At 39.4% G+C, this 21011-nt stretch overlaps 1 protein-coding gene across 21 annotated transcripts in view; it reads left to right on the forward strand.

The window, feature by feature from the left end:
* SLC8A1 (solute carrier family 8 member A1) overlaps positions 1 to 21011 on the forward strand; it is a 447983-nt gene that overhangs the window by 222102 nt on the left and 204870 nt on the right. The window contains exon 4 of one of the 21 annotated variants that reach the window (XM_086327315.1): positions 1 to 16984. This exon is cut by the window's left edge and continues 49968 nt beyond it. The exons of the other annotated variants lie outside the window; for them this stretch is intronic. The gene's annotated coding sequence lies outside the window, so the exon portion shown is untranslated. Of the gene's footprint in view, positions 16985 to 21011 lie in introns of those variants that run through there. 21 annotated transcript variants of the gene reach the window in all.

Consider the following 21011-nt stretch of genomic DNA (forward strand, 5'->3'; position numbering starts at 1 on the left):
ATACTAGAATTAGAGAGTGATGATGATTGCACAACCTTGTGAATATTCTGGAAGCCACTGAATTAGACACTTCAATAGGGTGGATTTGATGGTATGTAAATTACATCTCAAAACCATTTGTTTACTAAGTAAAATATTCAGATAACCATTTACTTACACAATATGAATTGCTTAGACATTTGGGAATATTTCAATAACCCATTTCAGGGGGATGATTGGGATCATGTAGGTACAGCCAAAACCACAGGCACTTTTTCCTCTGTGTGCCTCCCAGAGCCGGAAGGCCTCCCTAGAGAGGAGTTTCCCTTGATCACTGCAGAGAGCAGCAGAAGTTGCAGGAAATATCCATAAACTTTTTACTCCTGCATGGAGAATGTAGTTCTTGTCATTAAAAACACACCTTGACTAAGAAGGTAAATAGGGAAGAAGTGAGATTTTTTGCCTGAAGCACTGTCACTTTGGTATCTGTTCCCTCAAAAGCTAAATTCAGTTTTTTAAAAATGAAACATCAGCAGTAACAAAAACAAGTTGCATTTTACAATCAGAGGTTTTTTTTCTCCTACAAAATAATTGATTCAACTTGATATCTCACTGTGTTTAGTAGGAGTTTTAGGTTGCATAAAGAGCATCTCAGTGTCTCCAATTAGCTTTGGAGTCCAACTGCCCACAGGACCCAGTGCCCCAAATATTTGGGGGAATATATTTTCCTATTCACTTCCCCCAGGCAGGTTTCTACCCCATCATCTTACCTGCTGAGAGCCTGTCCTATTTTTAAAGGCCCCCAGAGAAGATGTATTTTCAAAGAGATGGGATGACAAAGCTTTGCCCTGTCAGCATTCCCTGTGGAGCTAATCAGCCAGGTGTCTGATCTCCATGGCATCTACCTGGCTCTCTCCTCCCCTGCAGGCCTGAACTACTATTGGAAAGAATTTGGAGCCCAACACACCTTTGGGGGTTTGTTTTTATTCCATTTTGATTTTTTTTCCCAACAGAGAAATTCCTTCTGCTTCCTGAGTGAAGTTCATCACTAGGATATTAGCCACGATTCCCAGAAGTCCTAGAGCCTTACACCATCACTTCCCGAGTTCTTCCTATTCTCTGCTCAGCAGAAATGATCCAGGTTCCCTCAAACCAAAGAGTCACTGATTACTTTCCATCACATGTGGCATCAAAATTATCCTGTGACTCTCCCACCAGACCCTCTCTGTCTCTCCACGGCAGATCTGAAAGATGTCTAGTTTAGTCTTGTTGTTCTGCAGAAGTAAAAACCAGATGAGGTCTAGACTTGTCTAGGATGATCCAAGAAAGTATTGATTGATTGACAGTCCAGCTATTGAAGCTTTAGTTGGGTGATTCCATACAATGGCTGTGCTGTCATGCTATTAGATTCCTATTGTTCCACTTAATTCTTGTTCCTTTCACCATACGAAGATTGATTAATAATGAATAATTATTACAATTTATTGTCACTGCAGCAAATCATGGAGCAGTTTCTACTTAGGAACTAGCACAAGGCAGATGCCCATAGAAGAACCACTCCATGCTTTATTAGTTCATATATTGGGTCCAAATGATTTTCTTAGGCATGAGAAAAGAAACTCTCTTGAATAGTGTTTGTTTTGATTTGTATTATTTTAATTCATTTTATTATTTCTTTTTCTGAATCTTTTTTTTGTTTGTTTGTTTGTTTTGTTCTTAATTACCCAGAACTGACTACTGTCTTTAGAGTTGGGTGCTTAGGATGTTACATTATTACAACCAAGACTGCAGTGCAAATTGTCCATCATCCTTTCTGGATGGTTCCAGAGGCTTTGCTGATATCTCACGCCACTGAAAGGTACAAACTCAGTAAAACATGAGATACTCCTGAATTGACATTTGTGGATTTGTTTACTTTATGTGAACAAAGTGTGTTAATAACTAGACACTTCCGGTAACCAGGAGCCTTGGCTTCCTATGCTAAGAAATCTAACCAGAGACTGTACACTTTTAGGCAATTTCTAATATTAAAACCAAAAAAGGAGTGTTCTTAAAGGAGTTTTGGTTTTCTTTGTTTGAATTCTTTATGTCAGGATTGTTTTGATTTATGGACTAAACAAGCCTTTACTGCAGTCAATGTGGAAACAGTCTTTATTAAAAAGAAAATCAGAGATTTGTCTTCTGACTCATCACAATATTTCTTCAGTATAGATTGATGGAAAGTATTAGCTTCCCCATTCTCTGGATAGGAAAATTGGAACCTAAATGTTTCACATAGCCAACCAGCCATGCGGCCTGGCTTCGACTTCACATCTGCTGATTTCCACTTCTGTGCGGGAACAGACATTGAGGCTTAAATTAAGAAACTGTATTCTGAAAGGAAAGGTTTGCCATTATTTGGGCAAAGGCTTACAGACTTTGGCAATGGGACTGAGTGTCACACTTTCCTTTGGCAACTCTGGGTATTCCAGTCCAATCAGTATATATTTCCAAGAACTTCCCCTGTGGGCCTATTCTTGGCTTCCGTTTGCACAATGTTAAGGGATAAAACATCTCCCAAGTTCATGTCTAAAAGTTTGCATGAAAGAGTTCCATGCTACGTACCCCCTCTACTCCATTCTTCTTTTTACATGTCCTCAAATGCCCTTGTGCCTCTGGAGTCTCCTGCCACAGACTTATTGTTTTACTTCACACTCATACTCTTCTCTATTCCTGCCTCCATGCTGCTGCTGCTGCTGCTAAGTCGCTTCAGTCGTGTCCAACTCTGTGTGACCCCAGAGCCATATCAGAATACAATCTAAACTTCTTCAATGGGGACCTTATTATATGAGCCCAAATGCTGACAATATTTAACATAGCTCTACCATTGGACACCAAGACTGCCACTCTGTAGCTCTCCTCCTCATCTCCTCCATCCCAGAAAGGTGGACTCTCCCTGATATCCCTCTTACTTGGGTTCCCCAGTCTATGCTTGCTGGCTTGCCATCCTATTTATGCATGGTCAGATGTCAGATGCATTTGTGTAGAAGCATAAGCATCTCAGAATAGACGGGGCCTTAGAAATGCATTCATCCTCACAAAACCTGGAGGGAAAAAAAACACAGCTGTTTGAGAGCGTGCATTAAGTTGAGCCAAGCTACAAAATGCACCATTCTGTTCGAATTCATTTACAGAGTTATAGGTCCACACTCTTTCCTGTTATTTTCTAATATAAGGGTTCATAGAAAGTCAAAAAAACAGTACAAACTTCCTAATTAAAAACTGTAATTTATTACTTTAAGAGCCTCACTTTCTTAGAAATCTGTACTCCATCTGAACTGTTCTGAAAGATAAGCTTTCTTTTTTCCTCCACCATGCACCTGGTAGATACATCCATGGAAATTCATTATGTCAGTGAAGTAAGGAAGTAAGTGTTAGTCGCTCAGTTGTAGTTAGATGTTTATCTTTGGAATGTGCAAGGATCATTTCCCTGGGTGAGGTCAGAAGGATAAATTGTTTTAGTTGCCAGGGAACGCAAGGACATTGGCAGTTCATTTTTTTATCTAACACATTTTCTTGAGCACTTACTAGGTGCCAAAGGTTCATCACATGCTTCAAAATGTCAGTGATCCATTTTCCTGAGCAGTGTGCACTCAGCTCTGTAATTTGATCTGTATTTCAGTTCTTTATTTGCATATCTGTCTCTCTACTAGACCAGTGATTCTCAATAAGGGGCAGTTTTGCCCCCACCGGGGGACATTTGCCATGCCTGGAGACATTTTTATTGCCACAATTGGGGAGATGCTACTGATATTTAGTGGGCAGAGAACAGGGATGCTGCTAAACATCTGATAATTCACAGGACAGCCTTATCACAACTATGATTAGCCCAAAATGTGACTAAAAAAGGGTTAAGAAACCCTGCCCCAGTCTATGTGCTTTGAGGTCATGATCATCATTGTATGTCCACTGCGACATATGTAGAAGTGCCTCATCAAGGGGTGGCAGTGATAATAAGGTTGACATTTCAAGAATGCAAAGGTGAATAGGACAGAGTTCTTCTTCTAGAGCCTTGCTGCTTGTATGTGGTCCTGAACCAGCAGAATTGCAGTCCCCTGGAAAGTTATGAGAAATGCAGGATCTCAAGCCCTACTCCAGATCCACTGAAGCAGAATCTGCATTTTAACAACACCCTCAGGTGATCCATATGCACAAGAAGTTTAAGAAGTAGTGACCCCAAGGGTTTAGGCTGAAGATGCTTCAAAGCAGTGGTCCAAGTATTCCTGGCAGCAGTGAGCATGACAACACCAGATGGCCTCATCTATGGCATACACAGGCCAGGCAGGCATGGCTGTTTACCCCCAGAAAAGAGCCATAGTTGAGAAGCCCAGGGCCATAGCTGGTAACCCAGGCGAAATGATGCAGAACGCACAGGATAGAAGGCAGCAGAGGTGATGAACCAGCAGACACTGTAGCATCAGTGCCAGCGGCTGGGTCAAGGAAAGGGATGGGGCAAGGCTCTGGGCGGTCCACGTGGAAGAGGAAGGCTGCCAGGCAGCGCCAAGGAGGCTGACAGTGGGAAAGGACAGGCCACGTGCCAAACCCTGGAGAGGCCAAGGCTCTGAGACTGCAGGGGTAAGAGGCAGCAGCCCAGACTGGCTACGGGCTGTTCATTCCATTGTCTGGGTGGCTGGAGTTCATTAGGGGAATCGAGTTACTCAGAGTCCTTCTACAATAGTTCACAGTCCTTCCAGGACTTGATAATGTGGTAATTAACATGGGGATTCCAGGAATGCCTTGGATTTGAGTTCTGTCTGTAGCAGGCTGATATGTCTGGAATCTGGATATTGAAAATTGCTGTTCCAACATCCTCCTATTTCCTTCACAAAGGATCAAGTGGACTGAAAATCAGAGCACAGGGGCACAGAGGAACTACAGGAAGGACATCTCCAAGGGGTCCATTCCTGATAGTGTTGGTCAGGTTTCCCCGCAGCCCTTCTGTATTTGCCTGTGGTCAGAATGCTACTATCATATTATTAATGTGGCATTATTCAAGTTTATGAGAGCTATTAAAGGACCTTGATTCCGGTGTTTGTTCAAAAGCTACCAGAGCCTTTTTGTAAGGAGCTGTTGACTTAACCAAGCTATTGTATCTTGGTTTAAAACAATGACATCTTGTTGTCCAGGGTTCCTGTGACAAGCCTAACCATGACCTGGGACATTTCACTTGGCTTTAGGAAGATGAGGGAGAGTTGCCCACTCCCCAGACTAGGGCTGGATGAGGAACCTCGTTCCTGAGGAGAGGAGCTTGTCTTCCTCTCCCTCGCCCAGATTAGCTTCAGCAATTGTCTGCGTCTCGGTCTTGAACAATCGGAGGTCTGGAAAACCCAGAATCCCCATCTGTTATAAAAAGTACAAGTTGCTTGATCTCCTGGGAACTCAGCAGTTATTCCCCTGAGGATGTTTTTATAGCAAATTATACTTCTGAATTGTGTCCCTGACTTGATTTCAGATTATGGCCAGGCCTTGCAGATCAAATCCTGTATGTATGTGTTTTTCTCTTTCTCCAGCACCATCAGGAGCACACAGGATTATAGGCAATCAGATACGTAGAGGTCCCCCAAACTCAAGATGGTGCAAGAAAGGCAAAGGGAATTATTACAGCATTTTGTCCTGGGCATGAGTTATGCTTGCTGGAACTTGGTGTGCTCTGCCCATGTAATCCATTTTATAGCAGAGATATCAGGGGATACCTAAACAGTATCTCATCCTTCTGTTTTTCCACCCCTCCCTACCCCAGAGTTGGCCCCATGAGAACTCAGGTCACTGATTAGACTCCAAATGTGATGTGTGTGTTTGCAGCTCAGCAGGAAATGATACCTGAAGGAAAATACCCTCCTCTCTGGCAAAGATTCTTTCCTGCTCTTGAGAGGATGGGGGAACCTGGAATGATACGAAGTTTTTAAACTGAAGGCACATAGCATCGTAGGGTCAGCTGAGAGTTAAGACTCCTAGGAACAGCCACTTGTCAAAAATAAATCAGATTCTGGCAGGGTGTAGTCACAGTATACAGATTCAGTTCATTTTACTAGTGTTTACAGTCCACAAGAGAGGAAGAATTTGAAAATGCGTTGTTGCTTTTGCCTTTTTTTAGATATTGAGATCTCTGTGGACCCCAGAGCTAGGCAGGTAAGAGCTCTTCAAAGCCTGTCGCCCATGTCAGAATTTTATGGATAAGGAACAGACTTTGAAGGACAGAGTAGCCTGAATTTAAGTGCTGGATTCATACTTAGGTTCTGCTAATAGGTTGGCCACAAGCTAGCTTTGCACCTTGAGTGTGTTACATCAACTCCTACAGCCTTAGTTTCTTTATCTCTAAGAAGGGGCCTTATAACACCTAGTGTAGAGGGTTGTTCTAAATCTTCAAGATTAAATATAAAGCACTTATGAATTCTCAACATGCAGAATACAATGAACAGAGATTGTTATCACTATTTTTGCTGTTATGTTTAAGGTCATGGAACTAGCTAGTGTAAGAGGCGGGATGCAAAGCTGGATCATCCAACTCCCCACCAGATGAACTTTCTTAACCTCCTTCCTCCTCTCTGTTCCTACAAGATTATAGGGCCAAATAAAATTTGCCTATTTATCTTTACCTTGGAAAATTCCTATCCTCAAAAAAGAGGATTAAATGTTGGTTCTTCCTGAATAGGAACTGAGTTGCCTTAACCTACCAATGTGAGATATGTGTTGGTTACCCCTTCCCAGTTCTTGGGTCTACAGGTTTAGCTCTGAACAAACTAAAAAATCAGGGACCTGCAGCTCAGAGCTTGTATCTGAGATTTGAACTGCAGAGAATTCCTGGTCTCACTGGGGCACAGTGGGATGCAGAAGGATTCTGGTCTACCTTGCACATCTTATTCCAGCTTTATTCTGAGGAGCTGAAGCAATACACGATCATGACTCAGCCAAGGAAATAAATAGGAAATGTGCAATGTCTTCTCCATGGGATAGAACATTCTAGATTTCACACACCCAACTTTCATAAAACAGGGGGACATAAAGGTTTTGGAATCATCCAGAGCTGGATGGAAATCCTAACTCCATAATTTACCAGTTGTGTGACCTTCCATTAGGTGTTTGGCCTCTCCAAGCCTCATGTGTAAAATGAATGTAATACCAATAGCAACTTTATAGGATTTCTCAGAGGATAAAATGAAATAGTTCTTAATGCATGCCTGGTATATACTGGAGGAACTTAAGTGTTCCGGATCTTATTGAGAAGCTAATTGGTGCATGGGGAATTGAAAACCACACTTGTTTTCCTTGTTTGTCACCAAAGCAAGTAGTAGGCGTTACAGCTTTCCCTTTTGAAGGTATTGATGCTACGCACTGACTTCTTTCCTGAGGGCCGGGATTGTGATGGAGCTGTGATATGAGCATGTGGCGCAGGGGTTCAGGGAACTCCAGTATGCTCACAGGGAGAGTCTTCCAGAGATTTTGCCACTGCTTTGTCACCACTGCTCTAGACTAATTAGAATGAAGAAAGAACTACTGCTAGGCAAGATACTCATTTACGTTTTCTCCTGAGCATAGAATATGGCCCAGGGCTTACTCTTCCACCCAATTGCATTTCCCCTTGGAAGGATGTTTGGCCACAGGCACATGGGAAGCTCTCGATGTGCAGTAGAGAGTGATGGAATTGAAGGTGAGGGAGGATTCAGGCAAGAAGCAGGTTCCCAGTCCCCAGGATCATCACCCTCAAGAGTCCAAATGCTTCCAAACCACGTCTGCCAATGCCCCTTTCTGAGAAGTGAGCCAGCAGTTTGTAACTTTCTTGCATCTTCCTTCCCTTCTCTGTGTCCCATCCAGTGTCAGAACAAACCTGACAGATTCCAGGGCTCTTGAAATTGAGATGAAAAATCCAAGCAGGGATTGAGTTTATCTACAATTTCTATCAGAGACTGAGGGAAAGAGGGGGGAAGAAAGGAGGAGAGCCTGACTGCTGATGTACAGTCTTGTGTCTTAAAATGTCTTTAATAGGTTTTCCCCACACTGTGGAGAGCAGGCAAATCACTTAGGCAGTCAACTCCTTTAATGGATAGTAAGTATGGATATCTTTCTTGGGATCCTAATGGCAGAAGATGTAGAACAAATTGTGACACATAAAGAGTCACAGAAACCTTAGCTGGTAGGGGCAGCTCAATGATCTCACTTCGTTCTGCTGCCCAGAGAGGTGAGTCATGCGATGCCCACCAGCCTTGAATCCAGGTCTCTTGGTGAGACATGCCTCCAATGACTGCCTTGTTGGAGCATTAAGAGTCTGGCACTTTATTTATTCTTACTCTTTGAGTAGCTTACACCTTGACCCCCAGTGGATCCAGATATATCGCCTCTCTCCTTATTCCCTATTTGTGGATGGGGGTGGGAGGGCAGGAGTGATGAAGTCCAGGGCAGAGTATGCACTGTCAGACTAGTTGTTGTAAACATCTAAATTGTTTATTGTGAACATTCTTGAAAAACATTTCTAAATATTGATCTGTTTTATTTCACCATTAATGATAATACTTACCAATTATATATAATGTTCATATAAGCTATTATGGTTTTCAGCATACTTTCCATACATTACTTTTGCCTCTTGTCCCCTCTCTCACATCACTCTTACAATAATACTTCAGAGTATATAAGTTACTATCATTTTGTGAGCTAAACGTTGACCAAAGTGATAAAACCGTCAGTTCAGCTCAATTCAGTTGCTCAATTCAGTTCAGGTCAGTTCAGTCGCTCAGTCCTGTCCGACTCTTTGTGACCCCATGGACCGCAGCACTCCAGGCCTCACTGTCCATCACTAACTCCTGGAGTTTATTCAAACTCATGCCCATTGAGTCGGTGGTGCCATCCAACCATCTCATCCCCTGTTATCCCCTTCTCCTCTCACCTTCAATCTTTCCCAGCATCAGGGTCTTTTCAAATGAGTCAGCTCTTCGCATCATGTGGTCAAAGTATTGGAGTTTCAGCTTCAACATCAGTCCTTCCAATGAATATTCAGGATTGATTTCCTTTAGGATGGACTGGTTGGATCCTCTTGCAGTCCAAGGGACTCTCAAGAGTCTTCTCCAATACCACAGTTCAAAAGCATCAATTCTTCAGTGCTCAGCTTTCTTCACAGTCCAACTCTCGCATCCATACATGACTACTGGAGAAACCATAGCCTTGACTAAATGGACCTTTGTTGACAAAGGAATGTCTCGGCTTTTGAATATGCTATCTGGGTTGGTCATAACTTTCCTTCCAAGGAGTAAATGTTTTTTAATTTCATGGCTGCACTCACCATCTGCAGTGATTTTGGAGCCCAGAAAAATAAAGTCTGCCACTGTTTTCACTGTTTCTCTATTTGCCATGAAGTGATGGGACTGGATGCCATGATCTTAGTTTTCTGAATGTTGAGCTTTAAGCCAACTTTTTCACTCTCCTCTTTCATTTTCATCAAGAGGCTCTTTAGTTCTTCTTCACTTTCTGCCACAAGGGTGGTGTCATCTGCATATCTGAGGTTATTGATATTTCTCCAGACAATCTTGATTACAGCTTGTGCTTCATCCAGCCCAGCGTTTCTCATGATGTACTCTGCACAGAAGTTAAATAAACCCGGTTACAATATACAGCCTTGACGTACTCCTTTTCCTATTTGGAACCAGTCTGTTGTTCCATGTCCAGTTCTAACTGTCGCTTCCTGACCTGCATACAAATTTCTCAAGAGGCAGATCCGGTGGTCTGGTATTCCCATCTCTTTTAGATTTTTCCACAGTTTGTTGTGATCCACACAGTCAAAGCCTTTGGCATAGTCAGTAAAGCAGAAATAGATGTTTTTCTGGAACTCTCTTGCTTTTTCCATGATCCAGCGGATGTTGGCGATTTGATCTCTGGTTCCTCTGCCTTTTCTAAAACCAGCTTGGACATCTGGAAGTTCATGGTTCACGTATTGCTGAAGCCTGGCTTGGAGAATTTTGAACATTACTTTACTAGTGTTTGAGATGAGTGCAATTGTGCGGTAGTTTGAACATTCTTTAGCATTGCCTTTCTTTGGGATTGGAATGAAAACTCATCTTTTCCAGTCCTGTGGCCACTGCTGAATTTTCCAAATTTAAAACCTTAGCCTTTTAAATTCTTTGAAAGCAGAGTCAGTGTGGTAGGCTTTATCTGGAATTCATCTAAAATGATTAAACTAATTCATCACCTTGAGGGACTGAAAATGTTGGTGAATATTATCTGTGTATTTGTTTTCCCCAGAAATTAGTACCTCCATCCTTTTCCCATATGTCTTATCCCCCTAAAAATCACCTTAATAAATTGTTCTTTATTATTATTATTATTTAGTATGAACTAAAAACAACAGATTTCACTCATAAATCCCATGAAACTAAAGCTTCCAGAAACACAGTATACTCTTTTCCTATTGTATAACCAAATCTGTTTATGGGAACAAAATGGCCAAGAAGTCAGTGTGACTCCCAGTCGGAAGCAGGTGGAAGCAATTTATGGCTTAAAGTAACCAATTTGTGTTTGGTATGTGTACCCCATTTCTACCACCCACACACTAATTAGCCACAACAAACAAAGACATTGGGGTTTTTTAGAATAGGCATTTTATAATTCTCTTAGTCTGTATCAAGCTCACACTTAAGCCAGGCATGTTTCTCTTAATCTATGGACAGAATTCTTCAGTTTACATTGTTAAAATAGTAGCCCCTCCTCTTGGAAGGACCCTTTGAAAATGAGTCACTAAAGGTTCACTCATTCCCTGGAATTGTCCATCTACTAATGCTAAGACCACTCTTCCATTTAGAGTTCCTGAATTCATGTTTGTATATGTTAAACAGTCTGTATTATTTTTGCCAAGCTTCCAAATAATTGGCACCACTTTGAGTCTTAAGGGTCAACATTAAATTAAAGAAGATTATTTTAATGTTGTCATAGTTAATTAAATATGATTAGGAGAAGGGGATGACAGAGGATGAGATGGTCAGATGGCATCACCCACTCGATAGACATGAGTTTGAGCAAGCTCCGGGAGTTGGTGATGGACAAGGAAGCCTGGTGTGCTGCAGTCCATGGGATCACAAAGAGTTCGACAGAGTGTGAATCAGACTGAGAGACTGAACTGAACTGAGCTGAAATATTTGCTTTACACAATGTGGAGACAACACACCACTTTTATCTCAGGATGTATTGGCATACTAAAATATGTATGTATTTTAAACATCTTTCATAAAGCTACACAGAGTTTGGGGAGATGGGTTGTCATTTCACTTTGCTGCAGGGTAAGGAACGGTCACTTGAGGTAGAATTTTATACCTGCAAGAGATCTTATCTTAGAACATTTTAGCATTCTTTAATTTCAGATTTAGAACCCAGATCCTTAGAAACCACATCACTCAATAAGAAAGTAGCATCTCTAGTATCACTAAGCAACTTCTTCAAAAAATCTGAGACTCTCCCAATAAACAATCATTGAGCAAACATCATTTATGTGTCATACAGGTACTGCCTGCCCTCAGGGAACTCACTTTCTGTCTCTCACATAGTTCCTAGTGATAAGACCAGAAAAATACCATGAGGACCATGTGTCTTCACTTCAACAAGACTTTGAATAAAAGCTTTCATTGTAATCATGTGACCAAGATAGAGAAATAGGAGATCAAAGAAGGCTAGATTATACAACTGTTAAGTAACAACCACCAAAGTGTCATGCTTGTTGCCAGTTTGGTCAAAGGAAATTTCCAGTGGAGTGACATAGACTAGTCCTTAAAGTGATCTGACACTTTGTCAACTATTTGGGTGGAAATACAGGATAATTAATGAACCTGATGATGACATAAAGGGAGGAGAAGAGAGCAAAGACGCTGTGTGACAGTTTCAGTATCAACAAATAATTCCCAAAGGATGTAAAATGAGTCAAAAATAAAACAGTGAAAATTAATGGGAATAAAGATAGAATAGTCCATGGAACTATCTAGCTTGAAAACAAACACAATTAAAGTGACTTAGCTACATGTGTGTTGTTGCCTGGAGAATCCCAGGGACGGCAGAGCCTGGTGGGCTGCCGTCTATGGGGTTGCACGGAGTCGGACACGACTGAAGTGACTTAGCAGCAGCAGCAGCTATGTGTGTGTATGTGTATTTGTGTATGTGTGTTTTCCATTGATTGCTTTTAATATATTTTTGTCTTTAATTTTGTTTTCTTTGGTAGAAAGAAAAATAAAAAGGCACCTACAGTAGAATTTAGGAAATTCTACTCTGAAGGCATATTAAGGAATGGGTTTATTACAAATGAAAAAGTGAAGATTTTGGCTTTAAATGACTTCAATTTTGTCCAGTTCTCCATGCCTTATCTTATTCCTTAGAAGTATTCTGTAGAGAGACAGATTATTACTTTTTTTCTGCTTGCCTTAAAGCAGTAGTTTGAATTTTTATATGTTAGATAACAGATCTTTTATATTCAGTGTTTTGTTTCAACATTTGCAGAAAAATGATGGAAGAATGATTAAGTTTAAAAAGTGGCGTTCCTAGGCGACTCTAGTGGTAAAGGACCTCAGTGCCAATGCAGGAGACACGAGAGACACCAGTTCTATCCCAGGGTCAGGAAGATCCCCTGGAGTAGGAAATGGCAACCCACTCTAGTATTCTTGCCTGGAAAATTCCATGGACAGAGGAAACTGGAGGGTTACAATCCATGGGACTGCAAAGAGTCTGAGCACTCACACACATGCACCACAAGCACTCCTAGTGCGCCCGCTCATTGGTGTAAATTTGTGTATAGAAAGCGTGCACTTTGGCATCCAGTTGCAATTTTAAATGTCCCCTTACCAAAAGTTCCTACTTAATGGAGAGTTTGACGAGATCACCAGCTAGTTTTTCTCAGCCACATAGTTAATAGCAGAAAATAGGAAATGTTTCTAAAAGCCATAGAAGGTAGCAAAATCTCATTTTAACTGGAAGTTTAATAGATCTCCTAAATAAGGCATAGTGTCCTCTTGAAAAATAAATTAGTTTATCGCTTAACTATATCCTTACTTTCTCTCATTAAACAACTAAAACTTCTTCTTAGGAGTTTGGCTACAGCATCTTCATTTTTTAGGTTGCTCTCAACAGAGGAGAAGTCAATGGCACCCCACTCCAGTACTCTTGCCTGGAAAATCCCATGGATGGAGGAGCCTGGTAGGCTGCAGTCCATGGGGTCACTAGGAGTTGGACACAACTGAGCGATTTCACTTTCACTTTTCACTTTCATGCATTGGAGAAGGAAATGGCAACCCACTCCAATGTTCTTGCCTGGAGAATCCCAGGGACGGGGAAGCCTGGTGGGCTGCCGTCTATGGGGTCGCACAGAGTCGGACACGACTGAAGCGACTTAGCAGCAGCAGCAACAAAGAGAGGCCATTGCTAGAAATTTGGGTGCCTAGTTTTGCTCTTGGGCCCTCCTAGTTAAGAAAAAATTACCTGAAGCACTTTCTAGCATAACAGTAATTAGCCTCCAATTAAAATAAATAAATTTATGTTTTTTAAAAAAAGAGTCACCTTTAATATTCTTCAGTTGCCACTGAGGGAGTACTCACGTACAGTGCAAATCAGATCTGACTGAATGGATTAAGGAAAGTGGGTTGAAGCCTGTTCCTTATTTCTTTGCAAAACTGAGTATATTATAAAGCCAAAGCCCAAGCATGGTAACATGTTTTCTAGCAGTAAGGGCCGTTCTCAAATTCTCAATATGGCACTTGGATGCCGTGACTGTCTTTCTGTCTCCACCGTCTGCAGGCCCCTTGCCTCAGGCAGACCCTCTCTCTACCTTCTTCCCTCCTTCTCCTGCTCTCAAGAGTGAGCTGTTGGAGAAGTAGCTGCTGCTGCTGCTGCTAAGTCACTTCAGTCGTGTCCGACTCTGTGTGACCCCATAGAAGGCAGCCCACCAGGCTCTGCCGTCCCTGGGATTCTCCAGGTAAGAGCACTGGAGTGGGTTGCCATTTCCTTCTCCAATGCATGAAAGTGAAAAGTGAAACTGAAGTTGCTCAGTCATGTCCGACTCCTAGCGACCCCATGGACTGCAGCCTTCCAGGCTCCTCCATCCATGGGATTTTCCAGGCAAGAGTACTGGAGTGGGGTGCCATGGCCTTCTCCATGGAGAAGTAGCAGGAAAGAGTAATGTCTTAATGAGAGCTGTGTCTCTAGATGTAGTATATTCCAAAAGTCGATCATTTTTGGAAGGATTAAGAGTAATCACTTGTGTTAATTGGAGTTTATTAAATTGAGTTTAATTTATATAATTAATAATTTTGGATCACATTCTCACTATAGAGGATTTATCCAAATTCAATGTCAATAATGTCATGATGCACAGGCCTTTCATAAACCACATTTCCTTCTCATGATCAAAATTCGATGGATTCTAATCCTGCCTTTTATCATTCATTACATAGAAGAATTTCATAGCCTAACACTAAATAAAATAATCATCAGGACAAAAATTTACTTCTTTTTATCCATATGTAGATAGCTTTTTTAAAAAAAATGCATCAATTCTTCTAGAATGACTGCATTATATACCAAACCATCACAACTTCCATTATGATTTTTATATTCAGGATATTCCTTTTCAGATCATTGCCTACTATGTAATTTTGTTATCTTTATGAATTCACTGGAGTCATTTTCATTTTCTAGTGTCTCCGGAAATCTGGGGAATGTTTGGACTTAACTGTCTGACTTTCCTTCTGTTCTTTTCTCCTTGATGGGAGTCTCTTCAGAATAATACATTTGCTACATACAGAGTGTATGTATGTTCATGTGAATTTAGATTATATAAAATTAGAATCTTTAATTATATCTTCTTATTAGGAAACATAAATATGAACATTAAGTGTTATACCTTTTCAAATGTTGCTTTTAGTACAGGGTTGGAAATGGGAGTTATATTTAATTTTAATAACCCAATAATGTATCTTTTCTTTGCCATTTAAAAATATCACATTAAAATCATTCAGAAGTTTAAAAAAAGTAAAAGAAAAAAGTCTCTTTTAAACCTTTCCTTACAAATAAGACATAATTGCAGACTGGTTTGGGGAGAAACTTCTAGACCTTTTCTAGGCATTTGTATGCATATGTAGGTATACATAAGTAATGTTGTTTAATTAGAACCATATTTGCTATTATGCATCTTACTTCTCAACCTAAAAATATGTCCTGGATATTTTACCAGTAAATGTAGGTCTACCTCATTTTTAAAAATTATCATTTGGACTTAAACCCTTGCTTGGCTACTTAGTATCTCTGTGGCCTCCCACAGGCTACTTTACTGCATCTTTAAAGTGGACATAAGATTGCTGTTGTTAAATATTAACTAATTGTGTGAAAATACTTGGAACAATTTCTAGCAGGTAGCAAACAATGTATATCACGGAAAAAACTCCCGTATTGATGAACATTTGTTTCTTTTTTTTTTTTTTTTTAAGTAAAAATGGTACATTAAGAATTTTTATCCACTTGTGAAAAAAAATCTGTAAAATAAGCTCTTTGAAGTAGAATTGTTGGATTAAAGGGAATCATAAGTAATTATGCATAAATAATCTCCTTGTTAATTTTGGCCATAAAGATAACCTCATTGCAGTTAGAGGTGTATGAAGCAGATTCTAGTTGATTTCCCACTTGCATTCTGCACTCTATTGAAAATATTAAATAGATTATTATGGATTCTATTGATCCCAATACTTCACTTTTATAAAACTTACTAAACCTGCCACATAAACCTTCATATAATAATTAAAATGCCTTGAACCCTATACAAATCATCACTGTTTCTAAAGTACTGAATAGCATCTGGATACCTTTTTTACAGCTTGATTAAGTAACATCAGGATTTTAACCTTTTTCCTGACAAAAATTATATAAATGAGTATGCCATAGGTAAGTCTGTAGAACGTACTCCATCTATATGCCTCTGGATAGCAGTGGAATAGCCACCAAGAAATTGTTTCCAGTTGAGAACTCTTCAGTTGCCTTAAACCAGAGAAAAATTAGGTCAAAAGCTTAATGGAATTTTCTCTATCTTTCACTTAAGATAAATACAGTGATTTTTCTTAAACTTACAAAGCCCTATAGTGCTAAATATTAAAAAAGATTCTAATATTATGGGAAGCTAGAAATATTTAAATTTCACTTGGAGGACATGCTTCTTTGGGAAAAATGAAAGTTTAAAATATAAATGAAACTCTCACTGATTTGTAAAACTTAAAATTCGAAGTTTAAAGTTTATTCAACTGAACACAAAAACATCAGTATAAGTTTATTTACAATTCAGTATGGCTGTCAGGTTTTTTTTTTTTTCAGATACCCCATTTATTCACCTTAAAAAAATGCCTTGATACAGCAGATATTTATTTAGTTTCTACTGCATGTTACCTATATGTTGCCTGCCTTTGTGAGACTCTCATGCCAGTAGGAATCACAGAAACAAGAAAGGAGGCAAAGTGTAAAGGCAGATTGTGAAGAAAATCCATAAAAATGAAAGAGTTCAATCAAAAAATGAAAGGAGGGAGCAACCTAATTTAGATTAGGTGGTCAGGCAAATTCTTTGTTAAGCAAGTAGTATTCGAATAGAAACTTGAAGTACAAATAAGATCTTAGGAAAAGAAATCCAAGACAGAATAAACAGCATGTGTGAATATTTCATGGCAGGGAAAAAAGTGTGATCTATTCAAAGAATAAAAAGAAGGTACTGGAAGGAACTGAGGAAGGAAGGAACCCAGAACAAAGGTGGACAAGCTCACAGGCCCTCCTCTAACATGATCTGTGATCTTTCAAAGTCAGCTGAGGATGGATTTCTAAATGCTTATTCCCTCTCCCCTTCCTGAAAGTCCACTGGATGATGGATGAAGGGACAGACGCTCTCATTACTGAGTTTTGGTAAGATGATAGTCAGAGTCATATAACATTCTTTTATTCCCTGTTGTCACTGTTCAAGGTCTACAATCCCCAGGTTCAGCCCTTTCCTCAGAAGGACTTCAGTTCAGTTCAGTTCAGTCTCTCAGTCGTGTCCAACTCTTTGTGACCCCATGACTTAACAAAAGACAAATCAAAAAGCGCAGTGGTGTACCAAGAAGGGAACGGTTATTTTCTGAAGTTGGTTTACAGAAGGCTTCCAAGAATTTATTGACTTAAAAGGTCACAATCACTCCTCTGGGTGTACTTCTATCAGGTCTTAAATCCACACTGTATTATATTCTGAAATGCATTTTCCTGGAAACTCACATTGTCCTCACAATGGATAGTCATGTAAATGGTGGCAGGTGACCAGGGACATCTCCAAAGGGCAGGGGTGGAAGTTTGAGGCGTTACTAGAAGCAGCCGTTCCACAGCAGCAAGACCCAAAATCCAGCTCAGACACTGGAGGAAAAGATCAAAGCCCAAATTCTCTGGTTGTTTGGCAGTTTTATTGCCAAATCTTCCAAAAACCTATCACATTATGAAGCAGGAGAAATAAATATGAGATAAAGGAAAGATTAATAGTCTGACTTAGCAGGAGGCATTTGAAGACTCCTTTGGTATGTGTTAACATCATAGGCAGAAAAGTCCTGGCAGTGAGGGGGTTGAAGGGAGTATTTTCCTCTGTCGTTACCCTGATGAGGACACAGATGTCTTGGAAAGAAAAAACCCTGTATGTTGATCTCATGGCTTAGTTTTCTTTCCTTCCTTTCTTTCCTCTGTATCACGTGTAAATACTCTTTATATAGTTTCTATTTAACTCACTACGTACATAGAGACTGAAAAATAAAATATATGGCTAAGCATGTGCTGCTATAAGTTAATATGATATTAGATTGCTGATGTGTTGGATGTACAGGTGTTTTTAATGATTTGTAGTTTACAAGAATTTCAGGTAGGTGTTGAAAGAGATAAAGGTATCTTTCCAGTAATTACCATGTCACTGAGATGGAGTATGACGTCAATTTCACAGAGGTTGAGAGTGAATCTATTTTAGCTTGTTTTATAAAAATATGTTAAAAACTTTACATTAACCGAAAAATCCAATGGGTCAGATACATTAATAATAAGTAACAAAGGACTTTTTAAGGGATATGAGGACCTTAACTATATAAGGTCATGTATTTTTTTTACAGGCGATTGAAGCAATATATCTCTGGATTGACAGGGGACAGAGTCACCATGAGGCCTTTTCAACAATGCAACCCCCATTATGCCTTTGGTAGATGGACATCTCACTTCCCTGCCTCTTTGAGGAAAAAAAAATATCAGGGACTCATCTCCAAATGGGAGTGGGTCATGCCATGACAGCTGAGCCCTAGGTTTTATCAAGAGACTCCTATTTTGGAACCCAGGTAGCTTCTAGAATTTCAACAGCAAAACTTAGACCTCCCATGTATAATACACAGACCTATTTTCATTTTCTAGATTTTGTTGAACAGAGCAGGATCTCCAATATAAAGCCATGGAATTATAAACTCTTGAAACCACTGACTTAATACTTTGGACGTGTCTTCCCTTTGTTTCAGTGTGGCTTTACATTGTAGGCTGGCAAGTTTGTGAAAACACTTCTAATAATCAAGAACACAGGTGGTCATTTGACATAAACTTTGCTTACTGTGTGTTACATTGCATGTTTATGTCTAGAAAATATGCCCAGTGCTTATATGTTTTTGTCATGGGCACCGACCATGGAGAAAACGCTGAGTTGCTGGAGGAGTCAATTAAAGTTTAACAAAGTTGCTTGAAACCTTTTTGGCTTTAGTTTTTAACTGTTGCATATTAAAGGTGAGGACAGGGAGATACTGATAAGGGCTACTTTCAAGTACCTGTGAAAAGAGAGAATAGTTATTACTCATTATTAAACATGGTAATGGGATCTTTGTGGTCCTTTGAATCCTCATGAGGGATTCTGATGAATGGATCCTGATAATGAATCATAAAATTACCTACAGCAACTATAATATTCTTTGCTTTCTGATTTCAAAAAAATGTGTTGTTGTTTTTTATAGACACAGTTTTCCTTTACTCTAATTCTTGTATTTTTGAGCCTCTAACAAAGACTTATAGGACAGTAAAGATGAGAAAACAGCAAGTTATCCCAGAAAATACATTACTGTAAATCAGGCTTTAATTCTGTCACAGTCTTTTTCTTTGAAAACTTATCAGCCTGACTTCCTCATCTATGGGAGGTCATAAAGTAATTGTTGTGGAAAGAATATGAGTTTAGTATTCGATGTTATCTCTGCACTTTGTGAGAATCGATGTTCTTTATGACTTAAATAGAAGATAAACTATGCTATCTCATCTACATTCTAAACTTAGAGAAAAATGCAGAAAAACTTTGAAAAAAACAGTATTTTTTTTTTTTTTTTGCCTTTTATACCACAATTCTCACTGTCAACAGATAATTACTGAACTTAAAATAATCCAGGCACCATCAAGACACAACAGTGAGGAAGATGGGGGCCTTGATTTAGGGGAGCCAACCATCCAGCTCATGAGTTTGAGACCAAATCATGGGCAAAAATCTCTATCTTGCAAATTCCCTGCAAGTGCTTTATATTGTCCCAAATTCACCATCCCAGACCTCTTACTCCTCCAGCAGAACACTTGGCCAAGACTTCTCCTAGATCCAACCACCTGCCAAAATATGTCTGTCCTTCATATCACTCCCTTGAAACCTATCTGTTTATTAATCTGATGTATATATATGTGATATATCTTTGATACATATAGATAGATAGAGATATCTCTGAAATATCTGACATATGTCTGATATCAATCTGTCTGTCTGTTTAATGATCTTTCACCTCCCAGGAACCAATTTGTATTTTAGCAAAATTGTCTGGAGATAGCGCATATGCATCCTAAGTTGCTTAAGTCGTGTCCGACTCTGTGATACTATGGACCATAGCCTGCCAGGCTCCTCTGCCTATAGGATTTTCCAGGCAAGAATACTGGAGTGGGTAGTCATTTCCTCCTCCAGGGGATCTTCCCAACTCAGGGATTGAACCTGCATCTCTTATGTCTCCTGCATTGGCAGGTGGGTTCTTTTCCACTGGGAAGCCCCTGATAGATTTATTTAATAATCTTCCACCTACTGAGAACCTATTTGTATTTTTACAAGATTGTCTGCAGATAGTAGCTCAATGCAAAAGACAGACTACAAACTTATTTGTAGCCTGACTCTAAAACAAGCTGACAAGAAAAGTAGTGGAGGCCATTGGGCCTCTCTCACCATCTCCAAATGTGAATTTATGTTTGTAACTTGAAAAGGGAACATCTTGTCCTTTGCACTGTAACATAAACTATACGAATAAGTTTTCCAAGTAGAAACAATATTACAAATAATTTAACATTTTCATGAGACTCTATCAAAGCAAATTATTCTTTGAAAATAAAGATTTGGTTAATTTATCTGCTTTTTTATTCTTTTATAGCTTATACCCTTATAGTTTCCCTAAAGGAAAGAATGATATTACTTATGATTTTATAGCATATTTGAGCAGAAAAAAAATTGCATTTTAGCATTTAGTTCTTAAACTGTAGTATTTTCATTAGAATGTTTATTTTCTTAAATTTTTTAATTTAATTTTTATCTTATATTGGAGGATGGTTGATTTACAATGTGTTAGGTTCAGGTATACAGCAAAGTGAATCAGTTATACATATATACATATATCTACTCTTTTTTAGATTCTTTTCCCACATAGGTTATTATAGAATGTTGAGTACAGTTTCCTGTGTTATACAATAGGTCCTAGTTGATAACCTATTTTATATATAGTAGTATATATATGTTAATATTCTTTAGTCATTTGATAGAAACATCTTAAAAGCAAAGTACTCTTCAAACAAAAGTCCTCATTTGTAGCATTTGCCTATCTCCCCATGATGTTAATATTTCTACCATGGATCATTTCAAGTTATTAACATTTCACTGAACATAAATTTTGGAAGAGATGTGCACAATTGATTCTCAAGAGCCGAGATAAGCTGGTTCCAAAACAACACATGGG

This window comes from Bos grunniens, chromosome 11 (assembly GCF_055505025.1).
Source record: "Bos grunniens cultivar Pamir isolate PY7600 chromosome 11, Bosgru_T2T1.0, whole genome shotgun sequence".
Taxonomy (NCBI): Eukaryota; Metazoa; Chordata; class Mammalia; order Artiodactyla; family Bovidae; genus Bos; species Bos grunniens.